Source organism: Tachyglossus aculeatus, chromosome 15 (genome assembly GCF_015852505.1).
Source record: "Tachyglossus aculeatus isolate mTacAcu1 chromosome 15, mTacAcu1.pri, whole genome shotgun sequence".
Taxonomy (NCBI): domain Eukaryota; kingdom Metazoa; phylum Chordata; class Mammalia; order Monotremata; family Tachyglossidae; genus Tachyglossus; species Tachyglossus aculeatus.
This window is the reverse complement of record NC_052080.1, coordinates 18234698-18249361: the sequence shown is the minus strand read 5'-3', so window position 1 is coordinate 18249361 and position 14664 is coordinate 18234698. Positions and strand designations below refer to the sequence as shown.

The 14664-nt window shown below is 50.8% G+C and overlaps 1 protein-coding gene across 2 annotated transcripts in view; it reads right to left on the bottom strand.

The window, feature by feature from the left end:
* Positions 1-14319, bottom strand: part of CDC42EP4 (CDC42 effector protein 4) — a 34877-nt gene extending 20558 nt beyond the window's left edge. The window contains exon 1 of one of the 2 annotated variants that reach the window (XM_038757406.1): positions 14301-14319. The gene's annotated coding sequence lies outside the window, so the exon portion shown is untranslated. Of the gene's footprint in view, positions 1-2326; positions 2390-14300 lie in introns of those variants that run through there. The other variant, XM_038757405.1, reaches the window with a different exon arrangement.
* Positions 14320-14664: the final 345 nt, after the last annotated feature.

Here is a 14664-nt window from a genome sequence, read left to right as displayed (position 1 = left end):
AAGAGGGAGATGGCCACTCTGAGATCCCTTCGTCCAGAGACCCTGAGAGAGATCTCACTCGGAGATCTCTACAATTAGAGGCGCTGAAAGAGATCTGCGCACACCAGAGACGCTAAGGGGGAGATTGCCTCTCTGAGATCCCTACAACCAGAGATGCTGAGAGAGATCCCCACACTCCAGGGATGCTAAAAGGGAGATCTCTCAAACTTTCAGAGATCTCCATGCTGAGATCCCCACAGAGACCCTGAAAAAGAGCTCCTCAATCCAGAGATGCCAACAGAGAGATTGCCACTCTGAGATCCCTACGACCAGAGACCCTGAAAGAGATCTCCTCAATCCACAGATGCCAACAGAGAGATTGCCACTCTGAGATCCCCATGAACAGGGAGATTGTCACTCTGAGATCCCTACGACCAGAGACCCTGAAAGAGATCTCCTCAATCCAGAGATGCCAACAGAGAGATTGCCACTCTGAGATCCCTGAAACCAGAGACGCTGAAAGAGATCTCCACACTCCAGAGATGCTCAGAGGAAGATCGCCACTCAGAGACCCCCGACACCCAGAGACACTGAGCGAGATCGCCGTACCCCAGAGATACCTAACCCCCAGGCATCCACACACACAAACCGACTGAGCCCCTACTCCTCAGAGACCCCGAGGGGCGATCTCCAGGCTCGAGAGACATCGAGGCGGGAGATTCTCCAAGATGCTGAGAGAGGTGGCCTTGCCCAAGAGACACAGAGCTGTCCGTGCTCCTGAGATCCCTCCCCCTCCAGAGACACAGAGAGATGTCCATGCTCCAGAGATCCCTCCCCCTCCAGAGACACAGAGAGATGTCCATGCTCCTGAGATCCCTCCCCTCCCCAGAGACACAGAGAGATGTCCATGCTCCAGAGATCCCTCCCCGCCCCAGAGACACAGAGAGATGTCCATGCTCCAGAGATCCCTTCCCTCCCCAGAGACACAGAGAGATGTCCATGCTCCAGAGATCCCTTCCCCTCCAGAGACACAGAGGTGGCCATGCTCTAGAGATCCCTCTCCCTCCAGAGACCCAGGAAGTGTCCATCCTCTAGAGATCCCTTCCTCTCCGGAGACACAGAGAGATGATGGTCCATGCTCCAGAGATCCTTCCCCCCAGAGACCCAGGGAGATGTCCTTCCTCCAGAGATCCCTCCCCCTCCAGAGATACAGAGAGATGTCCATGCTCCAGAGATCCCTCCCCCCCAGAAACACAGAGAGGTGGCCATGCTCCAGAGATCCCTTCCCCTCCAGGGACACAGAGGTGGCCATGCTCTAGAGATCCCTCTCCCTCCAGAGACCCAGGAAGATGTCCATCCTCCAGAGATCCCTTCCCCTCCGGAGACACAGAGAGATGATGATCCATGCTCCAGAGATCCTTCCCCCCAGAGACCCAGGAAGATGTCCTTCCTCCAGAGATCCCTCCCCCTCCAGAGACACACAGAGAGGGCCATGCTCCAGAGATCCCTCCCCCTCCAGAGACACAGAGAGATGTCCATGCTCCAGAGATTCCTCCCCATCCAGAGACCCAGGAAGATGTCCTTCCTCCAGAGATCCCTCCCCCTCCAGAGACACAGAGAGATGTCCATGCTCCAGAGATCCCTCCCCCTCCAGGGACACAGAGAGCTGTCCATGCTCCAGAGATTCCTCCCCCTCCAGAGACACAGAGAGATGTCCATGCTCCAGAGATCCCTCCCCCCGCAGAGACACACAGAGCTGTCCATGCTCCAGAGATTCCTCCCCTTCCAGACACCCAGGGAGATGTCCTTCCTCTAGAGATCCCTCCCCCTCCAGAGACCCAGAGAGATGTCCACGCTCCAGAGATCCCTCCTCCCCACCAACCCCAGAGACCCCAGGGGGAAACCAACCCGCGCCCCCGGGGTCCGGCTGCGGAAGATGAACTCATTAACCCCCCCCACCCCATTTGCTCCCAGCCCACCGGCCCACAAGGCGGGGAGGGGGACGTTAATGGAGAGCCGAGCCCCGAGGAAGGGGAGCCCCCCCCCCTCCTCCCGCCGCATTAAGAAGCAGAACGATGGCATGTGTTAAGCGCTGACTGTGTGCCAAGCGCTGTTCCCTTAAGGGCGGGAGCCCCACTGGGGGCAACCCGGCATCTCCCCCGGCGCTTAGAGCAGTGCTTGGCACGGAGCAAGCGCCGCAGCGGCCGGAGGTGGGAAGGGGTGGGGTCCCCCTCCAAGTCCCCCCTTGGTCCCCGGTGCCATTTTGGGGGGCGGCCAGCGGCTCGGACCGGCCCCCTGGCCCCCTGACCCCGCGGCCCCCGCGGCCCCCCGCGGCCCCCCGCCCTACCTGGGGCCCCGGAGTCCCCGGCGGCCGGCCCGCGGTTGGGGCGGCTGTTCTGCCGGGGGCCCGTCCGCCCGCCCCTCCCATCCCCTCCCCGCCCCGCCCCCGATGACGTCACCGCCCCAAGCAGCCAATGGCCTGCCGAGGCCCAGACCCCCCCCCCCAGGACCCCCGCCCCCCAGGGCCCCCCACCCCCTCCAGACCCCCTGCCCTTGGGGACGAGGGGGGGGATTGTGCGAGAGCGGGATTGGGGGACTTGGGAGGTGGGAGGGGAGGATCTGGGGAGGGGGAGAGGGGATTTGGGGGAGAGGAGAATTATTTGGGGGGTGGGAGAGGGATTTGGGGGATGGGGGAAGGATTGGGGAGGTGGGAGGGGGACTTGGGAGGTGGGGGAGGAGGATTTGGGGAGCGGGAGGGGAGGATTTGGGGGGTGGGAGAGAGGATTTGGGGAGTGGGAGGAGAGGATTTGGGGGAGAGGAGGATTTGGGGGAGAGGAGGATTGGGGGTGGGAGGAGAGAATTTGGGAGTGGGAGGAGAGGATTTGGGAGTGGGAGGAGAGGATTTGGGGGGTGGGAGGAGAGGATTTGGGGGGTGGGAGGAGAGGATTTGGGAGTGGGAGGAGAGGATTTGGGAGTGGGAGGAGAGGATTTGGGGGGGAGGAGAGGATTGTGGGGTGGGAGGAGGATTTGGGGGAGAGGAGGATTTGGGGGGTAGGAGGAGAGGATTTGGGAGTGGGAGGGGGATTTGGGGGTGGGAGGGAAGGGTTTGGGGGTGGGAGAGGGTTTTGTGGGGGTGAGAGGAGGATTTGAGAGGTGGGAGAGAGATTTGGGGAGTGGGAGGGAGGATTTGGGGAGTGGGAGGGAGACTTGGGGGGTGCGAGGGGAGGATTTGGGGGTCAGGAGGGGTGATTTGGGTGTGGGCAAGGGGAATTTGAGGGGTGGGAGGAGGAATTTGGGCAGGGGATGGGCCAGGACTCCTGCCCCCCAAGGCACAGCCCTGAGGAAATCCTGAGGGTCTGCACCCTGCAATAGCAGCAGCCGGCCCCCCCCAAGACCCAGATTCCTTTATGTCAGTGTCTGTCTCCGCGGGAACGGGACTGCTGATTCCGTTAACTGTGCTCTCTCGAGCGCTTAGTATACTGCGCTGGCCACAGTAAAGGTTCCAGAAATATGACTGACTGATTGACTTATTTCAATTAAAACAGGGGGATCTGAGGGGTGGGAGGGGGCCAGGATCTTTCCCCCAAATCCTGAGGGTCTGCACCCAGCAAAACAACCCGCAGAGCTAAGCCGGGTGGGACGGTGTAAATGCATTCATATAAACTTTTTGAGGGCAGGGATTGGGTCTACTTTATTGTACTTTTCCAAGTGCATAGTCAATAAATCAGTGGTATTTATTGAGCACTTATTGTATGCAGAGCACTGGGGTGGGGGGTACAATATGACAAGGTTGGTTGATGGGCTCCATGCCCACAAGGAGCTAGATTGCAGCTAGATTAGATTGTAATCAATGGTATTTATCAAACACTTACTGAGTGCAGAGCACAGAACTAAGGGCTGTGCTTAGTACAGTGCTCTGCACACAGTAAGAGCTTAATAAATACAATTGAATGAATGAATGAGAGTACAATAGTGCAAGTAACAATAATAGTAATTGTGGTTTTTGTTAAGTGCTTACTATGTGCCAGGCACTGTTCTAAGTACTGGGTTGGACACAGGCCCTGTCGCTCATGTGAGCAAGAAACATGTCTGTTTATTGCTATACTGTACTCTCCCATGTGCTTCATATAGTGCTTTGCATACAGTACACACTCAATAAATGCTATTGAATGCATGAACATGATTCTTGATCTCAAAGGGTTTGTGTTCTAGTTACTTGAGGGCAGAGTAAAGCTACTTTTTTGTTGCGCTCTCCCAGGTACTTAGTACAGTTCTCTGCCCCCAGTATAGGGGGTCTTCATTCAGTTGGCATTAGAACCAGGATTGTGTAGTGGATAGAACACGGGCCTGGTGGCCAGAAGGTCATGGGTTCTAATCCCAGATCTACCACTTGTCTGCTGTGTGACCTTGGGCAAGTCACTTTACTTCTCTGGGCCTGTTACCTCCTCTGTAAAATGGGGATCGAGACCGTGAACCTCACATGGGGCAGGGACTGTGTCCAACCCAACTTGCTTGTCTCCACCCCAGCGCTTAGTACAGTGCCTGACACAGAGTAAGTACTTAACAAAAACCACAATTATTAGTACTATTATTATTTGCGCTATTGCTCTCTCATGAGCACTTAGTTCAGTGCTCTGTACAAAGTAAGTGTTCAATAAATGCCACTTAAATTCCACAATTATTATTACAGATTGTTGGGTTTCCATTCATTCCACTTGGGCATGTCGAGACTCACGTGCTGATGCTGACTTTCTGGGCAAAGAGCCAAAGATGAAACAAAGGAGAAACAAATCAAATTGTTATTAATAATAACAATAATAATAATATTGGTATTTAAGTGCTTACTATGTGCCAGCACTGTTCTAAACTCTGAGGTGGGTACAAGGTAATCTGGGTGGACATAGTTCTGTCCCACACAGGGCTCACAATCTTAAGCCCCATTTTATAGATGAGGTAACTGAGGCCCAGAGAAGTGAAGTGCCCAAAGTCCCACAGCAAACAAGTGGCAGAGTCAGGATTAGAACTCTTGTCCTCTGACTCCCAGTCCCGAGCTTTTTCCATTAAGTCCCACAAAAGGAGGTGGAAAAAAGGGGCAACATACAAGGCAGCTGCGAGGATCCGGGCGAGCTGAACTCTGCCACCCAACTCCCAGGCAGATCAGCAGAGATAATAATAATAATAATAATGGCATTTGTTAAGCGCTTACTATGTGCCGAGCACTGTTCTAAGCACTGGGGTAGATACAAGGTAATCAGGTTGTCCCACACAGGGCTCACAGTCTTACTCCCCATTTGACAAATGAGGGAACTGAGGAACAGAGAAGTTAAGTGACTGGCCCAAAGTCTCCCTGCTGACAAGTGATAGAGGCAGGATTAGAACCCACTACCTCTGGCTCCCAAGCCCGGGCTCTTTCCACTAAGCCACACTGTTTCTCCATCTTCTCCAGAGATCAAATTCCCACTTTCTCTTTCCCCACATCCCATCCTCCCCCCTTCCATCCTCCCTCCAAGCTCCCGTGGGATCCAGCCAGGCTCTCTCCAGAGGCTGCACAATCAGGGTCATTCATTCATTCATTCAATTGCATTTATTGAGCACTTACTGTGTGCAGAGCACCGTACTAAGCGCTTGGCTGAGTCCAGTACAATAGTCAATAGACCCATTCCCTACCCGAAAGGAGCTTGCGGTCTAGAGTTCAGGATGGAGCTAGAGGCAGCTGGGATATCCCACGGGGTAGGCATCTTGCTGTTTTCCAGAATGAATCAAAGGGTAAACAGTGTTATCTGCCCTTGGCAGATAACCGAGCCAGAGGACAAACCCCACAAGCCTCTCCGGACTCTGGATAAGAGGGTTCATTCATTCAATCGTATTTATTGAGCACTTACTGTATGCAGAGCACCTTACTAAGCGCTTGGGCAACAAATAGGCAACATAGAGATGGTCTCTACCCAACAACGGGTTGTGAAGATCCGGTGGGCTTGGGAGACAAAAATGATCTCTCTCTCTGCCTCTGGGGTGGGGACCCTGCCAACCCTGTCCAGCACTTAGAACAGTGCTTTGCACATAGTAAGTGCTTCACAAATGCCATTATTATTATTAAAGCCCACCTTACTGCTGGGAGAAGAGAAGGAAGTGAGCCCACTGTTGGGTAGGGACCGTCTCTATATGTTGCCAACTTGTACTTCCCAAGCGCTTAGTACAGTGCTCTACACACAGTAAGCGCTCAATAAATACGATTGAATGAAGGAAGGAAGCACCGTGGCCTAGCAATAGATAGAGCCCAGGCCTGGATTCTAATCCTGCTCCACCACTTGTCTGCTGTATGACCTCAGGCAAGTTGCTTCACTTCTCTGGGCCCCAGTTACCTCATTGCCACAGACTGTTCAAGCTGATTAGCTTGTATCTACCCCAGCGCTTAGTGCAGTGCCGGGCACATAGTAAATGCTAAAAAATGTAAGATTTAAAAAGCAAAGAAGGCTAGGTCGGAGGAGGCACGGGGCAGCAAGGAAGGGTTAGTCCGCTGAGAAATCCCCGGACCACCAAGAGGGGACTTAGGCTTACCCAACAGGAAGTCATGATGATAGCAAGTCCCTGGAGGGAGAAAGGTTAGACTAAAGGAAGAACTCGTGGCACAGAAGGCTTCTGGACTCTGGAACGGCTGATATTTCTTCCCTCCTGGAAACCAAACAGGCTAGACTCGCTGTGTGCGTGACTTAGGTGGGGCTGGGGAAAGGTTGAGAGAGAATATGGAGAGAATGTGGCCTAGTAGATCAAGAACGGACTTGCGAGTCAGAAGGACCTGGGTTCTAATTCCGCCTCTGCCACTCGTCTGCTGGGTGACCTGGGGTAAATCACTTCTCTGTGCCTCAATTTCCACATCTGTAAAATGGAGATTAAGCTTGGGAGCCCCACATGTGACGGGGATTGATTGTGTCCTACCTGATTACCTTGGACCTACCCCAGCGCTTAGTACAGTGCCTGACACTTAGTAAGCTCTAAACGGATACCATTTAAAAAGAAAAAATGGTGAAGGGAAGGGAGGGAAGGTAAATGATCCTTCAGGGTTCTTCACTGGTTGCAGAGCTTTGAGGTCCCTGAATCAGGAGGGTGGGGGGGTGGAAGGCAGAGTGTCCCTGCACAGCTCATTGCCACTGTGGATGGGACGGTGGACCCTTTTTAGATCCAGCTGGAAAGATGGTGGTGGGTCTTTTTCAGTCCCCTGTTCGATCATTCATTTGTATTCATGAGGACCCACTGTGGGGCAAAGCACTGTACTAGCCTCAAGGGAGCATCCAGTAAGAGCACTGTAACAGACAATAATAATAATTACAGTATTTAACTGCGTACTCTGTGACGGGCACTGTACTAAGCGCTGGGGTAGATACAAGATAATCGAGTCAGGCACAGTCCCTGTCCCATGTGGGGCTTACAGTCTTTGTCCCCATTTTTACAGATGAGGTAACTGAGGCACAGAGAAGTTAAGCAACTTGCTCAGGTCACACCACAGACAAGTGGCAGAGCCGGGATTAGAACCCAGGACCTCTGAGTCCTAGGCCCCTGATCTTTCCACTAGGCCACTCTGTTTCTCACGAGCACCTTGTCATCAAACTAATGGGGGAGTCAGATGCAAATTAATTCATTCAATAGTATTTATTGAGTGCTTACTGTGTGCAGAGCACTGTACTATGTGCTTGTGAAGTACAAGTCGGCAACATATAGAGACGGTCCCTGCGCAACAACGGGCACTGTTAGTTTGAGCGTGAAGTAGAGCTGACGGAGGGCAAGATAACCTTGGTGAATTCTCAACCAGAAGGCATCATTAGGAAATCCCCAAGATTCAGGCTAAGAAGCTCCTTGTGTCAGTCAGTCAGTCGCATTTATTTTGCACTTCCTATGTGCAGAGCACTGTACAAATAACTTGGGAGAGTACCATATAATAATGGACACCTTCTCTATCCACAATGAGCTTACAGTTTAGATGGGGGAGGCAGACATTAATATAAATATATATGGACATAAGTGTTGTGGGGCTGGGAGTGGGGATGAAGAAAGGGAGCAAGTCAGGGCGAGGCTGAAGGCAGTTGGAGAAGAGGAAAGGGGGACTTAATCAGGGAAGGCCTCTTGGAGGAGACGGGCCTTCAGTAAGGCTTTGAAGATGGGGAGAATCATTGTCTGTCGGATCTGAGGAGGGAAAGCATTCCAGGCCAGAGGCAGGATGTGGGCAAGAAGTTGGGCAGGGGACACGTCTTCCCGCTTGGTCGTATTGTACCCTCCCAAGTGCTTAGTCCAGCACACTGCCCACCATAAGCGTTCAATAAATACCGATGATTGACAAAGGTTCAGAGCCTCTGGTCAAGCCCCCAGATGTCCAGCCTGCCTGGCTGGATGAGGCAAGCCAGACGCTTCTTCTCTAACTGGCCACCATCTTCTCTTCCGTTTTTCCCTTCACTGAACGACTGCACTCAGCTCAGCTCCTGGAGCCGACCTTCCCACCCACTGCCCACATCCAGGGCCCCCATCACACTGCCCTTGGGGGGCTCACGGAGTCTGGGATGGGGCCGGGCAGAGGCGGGGGACCGTCACACTGGATCCCGTCGAGCCTGATGTGACGCGACGGCTCGGCCAATTGCTCAGGAGAACTTCAAGGTGCCCGCTCAGCCCCCGTGTTGAAACCTCTGCTGAAAGAGAGGGGCCTTCGCCCTCCCAGCTCCCACAACCTGTATCATTCCTCCAGGTGAGGAGGGCGGGATTTAATTACAGTTTCAATCCTCAATCAATTGGATAGAATCCTCATGGCCTGGCACCACCCTCATGTCCTAGTGGCAAGAGCCTGGGCTTGGGAGTCTGAGGTCATGGGTTCTAATCCCTGCTCTGCCACTTTTCTGCTGTGTGATCTTGGGCAAGTCACTTAACTTCTCTGGGCCTCAGTTACCTCATCTGTAAAATGGGGATTGAGACTATTAGCCCCATGTGGGTCAGGGAATGTGTCCTACCTGATTACCTTATGTCTACCTCAGTGCTTAGAACAGTGCTTGGCACATAGTAAGTGCTTAAACACCATAATTACTACTATTATGTACTCTGTGCAGAGCCCTGCCCTAGACATAATAATAATGGTAATAGTAGTTGTGGTATTTGTTAAGCGCTTACTATGTTCCAGTCACTATACTAAGTGCTGGGGTATATACAAGGTAACTGGGTTGGACCCAGCCCCTGTCCCACATGGGGCTCACAGTCTTAATCCCCATTTTACAGATGAGGTAACTGAGGCACAGAGAAGTTATGTGACCTGCCCAAGGTCATACACAGGCAACTGGCAGAGCCGGGATTAGAATTCAAGCCCCTCTGACTCCCAGGCTCTATCCACTAGACCACACTGCTTCTCCACATGTACCCTGGGCCGAGCCTTGCCCTAAACATGTATACTGTGCAGAGCCCTGCACTAAGCACTTGGGCAAGTGCAGTAGAATTTAGAGACAAAGAATCTGCTCTCAGGAAAGTACACTATCATCATGACAGAATTTGTTAAGAGTTTGCTATATGTCAAGCACTGTGCTAAGCCCCGGGGTAGATAGAATATAATCACATCAGACAGTCCCTCTCTCACATGATCTTCCCTAAAATCAATCAATTATTCAGTGGAAAGCTTTGAACTAAGCACAATAGAGCAGTATGCTCTAAGTGGAAATAATAATAATAATGATGATGATGGTATTCATTAAGCGCTTACTATGTGCCAATCAAAAAAGTAGAAAAGGCTGTATATTCTAATCCTAGCTCTGCCATGTGTCTGCTGTGTGACCTTGGGCAAGTCACTTCACTTCTCTGGCCTCAGTGACCTCATCTGCAAAATGGAAATTCAGACTGCGAGCTCCATGTGGGACAGGGAATGTGTCCAACCTGATTACCTTGTTATCTACCCCAGTGGTTAGAACAGTGCTTGGCACATAGTAAGTGCTTCACAGGGAATGTGTCTACCAACTCTGTTGTACTCTCCCAAACACTTAGTATAGTGCTCTGCAACAATAGGCGTCCAATAAATATGCTCGAGTGGCATTTGTTAAGTGCTTAGTATGTGCCAAACATTGTACTAAGTTCTGGGGTAGATACAACATAATCAGGTCCCATGGTCTAAGTAGGAGGGAGAACAGGTATCTCGAATCCCCATTTTGCAGATGAGTGAACTGAGGCACAAAGAAGTTAAGTGACTTACCCTAGGTCACGCAGCCGGCCAGGGGAGAGACAGGATTAGAACCCAGGTCTTCTGACTCCCAGGCCCGTGCTCTTCACAATAGGCCACGCTGCTTCCTTTTGACTTGATTGACAAGGGGCCCTACCCTCGAAGAGCTTACAATCCAGCCGGGCAGAGGCCTCTACCAAGTGTCCTTTCTCCAACATATCCAGATCTTTCTTGTTCTTTGTGAGCAACTGTCCATGTTGCCTCAGTTTCCCCCTTACAACAGACAAGAGTTTCTCTCTTCCTCCCCTTACCCTCCTGGGGCTGGTCCAGAATGTTCCGAGATCCCTAAATGAAGTTCATTTCATCGTATTTATTGCGGGCTCACTGTGTGTAAAGCACTATACTAAGTGCTGAAAGTCTTAGGAATTAATAATAATAATGATGGTATTTGTTAAGCGCTTACTATGTGCCAAGCACTGTTGTAAGCGCTGGAGTAGATACAAAGTAATCAGGTTGTCCCACGTGGGGCTCACAGTCTTAACTGTGAAGAAAATCAGCCAGAAAGGTCCAAGAGGGGTTCTTAACCTATCCCTCTGTCTTTGCATTTGAAGCCCTCCGACCCACTGTACCGTCAGCCCCGGAATAATCAGGAACGGACACGTCTCTCTGGGAGCCAGGCAGGGAGGTAGACTGGAGAGACTTTGAGGGCCAGAACAGGCGCAGAGATAAATAATAATGAGGACTAGTGGATAGAGCACGGGCCCGGGAGTTCGAGGAACCGAGTTCTAATCCCTACTCTGCCACTTCCCTGCTGTGTGACCTTGGGCTAGTCACTTTACCTTCCTCATCAGTCAAGTGGGAATTCAATACCTGTTCTCCCTCCTATTTAGACTGAGATCCACGTGGGACAGGAACTGTATCTCAACTGATTAATCTCAAGGTTTAGAACAGTGTTTGACACATAATGAGTGCTTAACAACAACAGCAACAAAAAGCAATGCCCAATTCCTGCAGGAAAAATAGGGTTGCCAAGGGGGAGCTGATTTTTCACTTGTCCTCTCTCCTCTTGTCTTTGGTTTCCCTAATGACAGATGGAAGAACTTGGAGTCAAAAGATATTCAACTCTTAAGACGCTGCCAAGGTTAATTTCATCTCACCGAGCCTGTAGGACACCTTGCTTTCTCCTCCCTCTCTCCACCTCACCAAGGCGTACCCCACCCCTAGACTAATTCCACATTGGCATTCAGCTGCAGTTGGGTGTCAGTAAAACCTGCTACCCAACTAGGATGTTGGTGCCCACAGACTTCAACTCACTGCAGGCAGGGCAACTCTGTTCTATTATACTCTCCCAAGAGCTTAGTACACTGCTCTGCACGCAATAAGGCGCTCAATACATACGATTGATTGAGCCAGCACCTACAAGAGCGGGGCTCAGCCTGGGAGATCCTGATTATGTGTCCAAAATATACTAAATTAAGTCGAGTCATTTGGCCTTCCAAAGACTACTTTGGTTTGATTTGCTCTAAAATCCATTTGTTTGTTTTTCTGGCAGTCTATGGTATTCTCAAAAACATTCTTCAACACCACATTTCGAAAGAATCGATGTTCTTTCCATCCTGTTTTTTTTACTGTCCAGCTTTCGGATCCATACTTATACATGGGTGCTTAAGGTGGCTCTTGGGTTTTTGCCATTTAAGACTAAACACTGGGATAGTTGCAGGCCAAACAGATTGGATGCAGTCCATGTCCCACATGGGGCTCACAGCTTTAGTCCCCATTTTACCCACAGGGGAAGAGGCACAAAGAAGTGAAGCGACTTGCCCAAGGTCACACTGCAGGCAACTGGCTGAACCGAGATTGGAACCCAGGCCCGTACTCTTTCCACTGGGCCATGCTGCTTCTCCAGAAAGTGATAACAAGACTGAATTATCTCCATTTTCAGCCCTCCCTACTCCCTAAAGTTGGGGTGAGGGGAGGGAAGTAGAGGAGTGATTCTGGAGTAGTTGGCAAGCATCTGTGATTAATAATCTTGCCCGGGCTGACTGGGGGAGGGTTTTTCCTGACCCAAGGGGATGTCTGGGTGTTTGCATCTTAGTCACACATGGAAGCCATAAAGTTAAAAAAAAAAAAAGCACTCCAAACCTGCCAGCTGCTGATTCTGGATCAGGGGGCTGCCTGGGGCCTTTCTGTCTGCGTTCCACTTTAGGCAGAACTCCGAAGGCGGGCCTCATGAAGGGAAAAACAGAGGAACTAAACATTGCTGAGTTCTAAGGGCCTGCTATCCTGCAGGAGGTGAAGGGGGAAAAGAAAACAAAAAAACAACACCTTAGAGGGCAAGAAAAGCAAAAAAAAACACCTCCCTGAAACACCCAGGGAAGCTGCTCAACTTAGGTCCGCTGGCCACTGGGAAGTTTTAACTATTTCCACCTGGCCACGCTGCTTCTCAATAGAACCCAGATCTGGGAGTCGGAAAGACCTGGATTCTAATTCATTCGCTCATTCATACAATCATATTTATTGAGGGCTTACTGTGTGCAGAGCACAGTACTAAGCACTTAGTACAGTGCACTTAGTACAGTACACTTCACTGGGCCTCAGTCACGGCACCTGTAAAACAGGGATATTAGGACTGTGAAGCCCATGTGGGTCAGGGATTGTGTCCATCACAATTTGCTTGAATCCACCTCAGCGCATAGTACGGTGCCCCGGGCACATAAATACCCCAATTATTCTTTCAGCTGCTCTGAGCTCCCCCAAGATGGGACAAGGAGTTGGCTGCTGCTGGGTCCCTTGGGGACCAGGGCATCTTTCTAGAGAGCAGCCGGAGAACAGAGCTGGGGGGTCAAGGACAACAGAAAGTAAAATTCTGGACAGAAACCCGGTTGGAAAATCCCTCCAAGCAGGGCCAGGGAGCTTCCGGGTCCCGGTTCTTTATCTGGGAAACCTGACAAAGGGCGAAAGAGAACAAGGATCTACTTGAAAGGCAGGGCTCAGGTTACCACGCTGGCACTTGATGTGAATCTGTTAACTTCTCCTTGCCCCAAATTCCCCCTCCATCAATGAGCCGGCTCTTCTCCCCACCTCAGCAGCTTGGCTCTGAGCTGAGATGTTTGTAGCATCTCATGGAGCAGGGAGGGAGGACAGAAGGAGTTTGTTCTTTTAATTCTAACTCTTATGGTCTCCCACCTACTTAGTACAGTGCTCTGCATACAGTAGACTAAGTTCCTGGAGAGCAGGGATCATTTCTAACAACTCTATTGCATTGTATTCTCCCAGGAGCTCAGTACAGTGCTCTGCACACAGTAAGTGCTCAATAAATACTATTGTTTGATAGTCGACCCATGTCTCCTCTCTGAGATTTTCACGACTCTGCCGTATTGCCCCAAGCATTTTAGGGTCACAGACACGGAAGACTGGGTAAACCGATCTCTCCCCCCTAGACTGTAAGCTTGTTGTGGGCAGTAATCAGGCCTCTTTAATTATTGCACTCTCCCAAGCACATAGTATGTGCTTTGCACTCAGAAGGAACTCAGTAAATGTTATTGATTTAATCTGAAACCAGAGACGGGCTGCCTTCTTTCCTACTAGCTCACTAATGCCTGGGATTTTAATTCTCTTTTTCTGAAGCATTGGATTGTCAATCTCCCCGTGTCCTACGTAGAAGCAGAGAAGCAGGATAGTTTAGTGGAAGGAGCACAGGCTGGGAAGCAGAGGACCTGGGTTCTAATCCTAGTACACCACTTGTCTGCTGCAGGACCTTGGGCAAGTCACTTCTCTGTGCCTCAGTTGGTTCATCTGTAAAATAGGGAAATCAATCCTACTCCTACTTTGAATGTGAGCCCATTTGGGATGTGGTTAAGGTCTATCTACCCCAGCATTTAGTACAGTGCCTGGTCTAAAAGAGGCACTTAATTATCATCATTATTATTATTATTTCTCTAGCTTAGATACCTGCATTGCATCCTCCAACAAGTAATCTCATTCTCTTCTATAGTTTCCTTCTCCCTCATTACCCCAAATAGGTAAATTGGTTGCTCTCCAAGGACCACTGTCCAGGAGATTCTATTAGACAATTTGTCTACTTTATTGTGCTTCTGCCAAACATCTAATACAGTGCTCTGCACCAAGTAAACATAATACATACCATTGCTTCATTCTGACCATCTCCAAGCTGATCCTCCTGGCTTCTGAGTGACTCCCTTGGAAGCAAGAGAGATCTGTCAAACAAGCCTCTCCCCATCTTGGTTTGGAATCTCCCCCTCATTCCCTACTTGAATTGGGCAGTTTTCTGGGTTGCCACCCTACTAGCATGCCAAGTTAGCCTTCAATGACACCTTGATAGAAGAAGACTTGCTAAACACTTTTCTCTCACCCTGAAACCTCCTGACCCAAGGCAGATATAGGAAAGTAAGTAAGTGTGAGCAGCAGCTGGGAGAGGGTGGAGAGGGGGGCAGAGCGGGCTGGAGAGGCCAGCTGTTTGCTCACACTGTCAATTAACACTCATTAGC